The sequence below is a fragment of the Suncus etruscus genome, chromosome 9 (assembly GCF_024139225.1).
Source record: "Suncus etruscus isolate mSunEtr1 chromosome 9, mSunEtr1.pri.cur, whole genome shotgun sequence".
In the NCBI taxonomy this organism is placed as follows: domain Eukaryota; kingdom Metazoa; phylum Chordata; class Mammalia; order Eulipotyphla; family Soricidae; genus Suncus; species Suncus etruscus.
In genome coordinates, this window is record NC_064856.1 from 68,839,941 (window position 1) to 68,844,296 (window position 4,356).

The 4,356-nt window shown below is 44.8% G+C and overlaps 1 pseudogene; it reads left to right on the forward strand.

Annotated features, from left to right (window-relative positions):
- Window positions 1-2,543: 2,543 nt before the first annotated feature.
- On the forward strand, window positions 2,544-3,261 carry LOC126018991 (non-histone chromosomal protein HMG-17-like; annotated as a pseudogene).
- Window positions 3,262-4,356: the final 1,095 nt, after the last annotated feature.

Genomic DNA, 4,356 nt, shown 5'->3' on the forward strand with positions numbered 1-4,356 from the left:
AATAGTACAGAGGGTATGGTGCTGACATTGCATTCATGTGGCTGACTCGAATTCAATCCTTAGCATCCCATATGGTCCCCTGAACACTACCTGTACAAATTCCTGAGTGCAGAGTCATAAGTAAGCCCTCAACACTCCTGGGTTAAGTTTCTAAAGAAACAAAAAATGGGTTTATATTAATTAAGGTGACTTTTTGTTTTGGGGCCACACTGAGGTGTTCAGTGACTACTCCCAGTTCTGTACTGAGATTTGTTCTGGTGTGGATCAGGAGACCAGGTCTGCCTCAGTCCTGGGTCTCCAGCATACAGCGTGTGTGCTAAGCCCCTAGAGCTATCTCTAGCTAAATGATAGAAACTTAGAAAGCACCTGAGGACTTTGACTAATAGCCAGGGAACCAACAAATGGAGGAGTAGAGGGTAGTTTTTAGTGCTGTCTCCTTTTCTAGGGCAAGAGGTGCTAGAGTTTGAAATAATCAATAGTCAATGAGCTAATCACTCATACCTATGTAATGAAGCCTTTATAAAAAAGAGCTAAGGACTGGGGCTGGAGAGATAGTACAGTAGATAGGGTGCTTGACTAGCACAAATTCAATCTGAGTTGGATGCCTGGCATATGATCTCCCAAGCACCCCCAGGAGAAAATCCCGAGTGCAGAGCCAGGAATAACCCCTGATCATCACTGGATGTGACCCAAAAAAACTTAAAAAACTTACTGTTTTCCCAATGGCCTTGCCTCATCATGACCCTCTATGATTCCCTTTGGGAACACCAATCTGACCTAACTTCAAGTATGCCTTTTTTTTTTTTGGCTGATATCACCAGGAATTTTTGGAGTAAGAGTGGGAATCCTTCCCCTCTATCTTCCTTCTTCTAGGAAGCCTGGCAGCTGTAACCACACCTACAAACACACTCGCCATGTTTGAACTGGGCCAGCTCTATAGACACACTCTTTTCTTGTACAAGATTAAGCCGAACTATGAAAGAGTATGGCTACACCTGCCCACTCAACAGAAAGCTGGCCATCTCTGGAAGATGAGGGCTAGCCAAGGCCCCACTCTGACGAAGCCAAGCCTACTGCCTCCATTACTCACAATCACCATTTTCCTAATGGCCCTGCCTCATCACTAACCCTCTATGATTCCCTTCAGGAACACCAATCTGACCAAACTTCAGGAACACACCAATTTTTGTTTTTGTTTTTGTTTTTCGGGCCACACCCGTTTGATGCTCAGGGGTTACTCCTGGCTAAGAGCTCAGAATTTGCCCCTGGCTTGGGGGGACCATCTGGGATGCCGGGGGATCGAACCGCGGTCCTTCCTTGGTTAGCGCTTGCAAGGCAGACACCTTACCTCTAGCGCCACCTCGTCGGCCCCGGAACACACCAATTTAACAGAAAGGACAGCTAGTAACAAGAGCTCACTAAAGCTTCAGCCTTTGTATTAAAGACTTCATTGAAGATACAATAATTTTCACAAATGTATTCGCTACTATACTTTTTCTTTCTCTTTTTTTTTTGGATTTTTTTTGGGGGGTACACCCATTGATGCTCAGGGGTTACTCCTGGCTAAGCGCTCAGAAATTGCCCCTGGCTTGGGGGGACCATATGGGAGATCAAACCAAGGTCCTTCCTTGGCTAGCGCTTGCAAGGCAGACACCTTATCTCTAGTGCCACCTCTCCGGCTTCTCTCTCTCTCTCTCTCTCTCTCTCTCTCTCTCTCTCTCTCTCTCTCTCTCTCTAATTTTCTTCCCTTCCATTTTTTCTTTCTATTTTTCTTCAATAACCTTGCTTTCACTTATCTAGAAACAAATGTATTATGATCAACTATGTCAAGTATGTGATACATTTATTTAATTTTATTTTTTTGGTTTTTGGTTTTTGGGCCACACCTGGCAATGCTCAGGGGTTGCTATTGGAGAGATAGCATAGAGGTAGGGCATGTGCCTCGCATGCAGAAGGATGGTGATTTGAATCCCGGCATCCCATATGGTCCCCCGAGCCTGCCAGGAGTAAAAAAAGAAATTGCTCCTGGCAGGCTCTGGGGACCATATGCGATGCCGGCATTTGAACCAGGTTCGTCCCAGGTCGGTCACATGCAAGGCAAATAAATGTCCTATCACTGTGCTATTGCTCCAGTCTCTATTTCTTTTATTTCTTTTATTTATTTATTTATTTATTTATTTATTTATTTATTTATTTATTTTGGTATTTCTGGGCCACACCCGTTTGATGCTCAGGGGTTACTCCTAGCTACTACTGGTTACTCCTGGCTTGGGGGGACCATATGGGACGCCGGGGGATTGGGGGATCAAACCGCGGTGCTTCCTTGGCAAGGTAGACACCTTACCTCTAGCGCCACCTCTCCGGCCCCATCTATTTCTTTTAAATAAATTTAAAAAAAGAGCTAAGGAGGAGCAGTGTGAAGAAGAGGCGAGAGCGACACCTGGACGGTCCGGCCCGACCCCGCCAGCCAGTCCGCCGGCCCGCCGCCCGTGCATCCGCGCCCAGCGCCCTCCACTCCATGGCCCGCCGCCAACGCTGCCACCATGCCCAAGAGAAAGGCTGAATGAAGGGGATGCTAAAGGAGACAAAGCCAAGGTGAAGGACGAACCACAGAGAAGATCTGCAAGGTTATCAGCCAAACCTGCTCCTCCAAAGACAGAGCCCAAGCCTAAAAATGCCCCTGCAAAGAAGGGAGAGAAGGTGCCCAAAGGGAAAAAGGGTAAAGCTGTTGCTGGCAAGGATGGAAATAATCCTGCAGAAAACGGAGATGCCAAAACAGACCAGGCACAGAAAGCTGAAGGTGCTGGAGATGCCAAGTGAAGTGTGTGCATTTTTGATAACTGTGTACTTCTGGTGACTGTACAGTTTGAAATACTATTTTTTTTATCAAGTTTTATAAAAATGCAGAATTTGTTTTACTTTTTATTTTTAAAAGCTATGTTGTTAGCACACAGAACACTTTATTGTTGTGTTTGGGGAAGGGCATAAGTCACAAATAGAAAGTCTTCAAAGCTGGACTGCCCTAGGAAGAAATTATTTTCCCCGCCAGTTTTGAGGCTTCCTCTTGATTCCCAAGAGGAGGGATTCCTTGATGTTGACACATTCACCACCTTGGCACTCAATGCCATGTGGTGTGGGAAAACTAAAATGGGTTTTGATGTCCTGTCTCCCTCTCTGCCTTCAGCATAGACTTGACTCCCTTAAACCCAGAGAGACCTGTTGATCCTGGACTTCCAAAAAGTGATTATCAGGATGTTAGGGCTGGAAGCCCCCACTGAGGCAGCAGCCCTCAAAAGAAAAACGGTTTCCTTTTTTCGATTGAGAGTCTTCAAATTGATCATTCTGCCATTTTCCTTTCATTTCCTGAAAGTCAGGGTTGGCTTGTGAAAAGTTGTTAAACAACATGCTAAATGTGAAATGTCAACCCTCACTCTAAACTTTCCCTGTTCAGAGCATCAAATGAAGATGTCATTGGGTTTTATAGTGGCTTTCTGATTTTGGTAGTTCATTGAAGAAGGGAGTTTGAAAGTTATTGTATACTGTTAACGATTGTCTGCCCATGTCCTGCCTGAAATACCATGATTGTTTATGAAAAGTATCTTTAATAAAGCTGGATACAGTTTGAAAAATAAAAAAGAGCTAAGGAAAGGATTTGGAGAATTTAGTGAACAAGAACAATTCCATGGACCAGGGGCAGGCCTAAACCTTTACCAGTACAGAAATTCCTCAGTTCAGGACTTCACTGTAGATCTCATCCTTCAGTTTTTGACTTGCATCCTTTAGGTTCTCTGTCATAATCTTGTGAGTAAATGGACTTTCTGAACTCTGTATTGTTCTAGAGCCAGAGCTGGTAATGAACAGCTCTGGGTTCTTGTGGACATTGGTATAAAATGATCATTAACCACTGGAGCACTTTGGTGTTAGACTTTTTAAAATTTATTTTATTTTATTTTGGTTTTTGGGGCACACCTGGTGGTGCTCAGAGGTTACTCCTGGCTCTGTGCTCAGAAATTGCTCCTGGCAGGCTCAGGGGACATTTGGGAAGAAGCCAGGATTCAAACCACCATCTGTCCTGAACCGGCTGCATGCACCCTACCACTGTGCTCTCTCTCCAGCCCATATTTATTTTACCTATTTTATTTTATTTATTTGTGGGGGCTGTCACACCTGGTGTGACAGAAATCACTCCTGGAGGTGCCTGGGGGACCATATGGGACGCTGGGATTGATGCTGGGATCGGGTAGGCCACATGCAAGGCAAACACCCTACCTGATATGCTATTGCTCAAGCTTCTAGAGCTCTTTTATTTACCAGCTCAAGTTATTATTTCTCTAATGGCTGGAATGTCCACAGAAA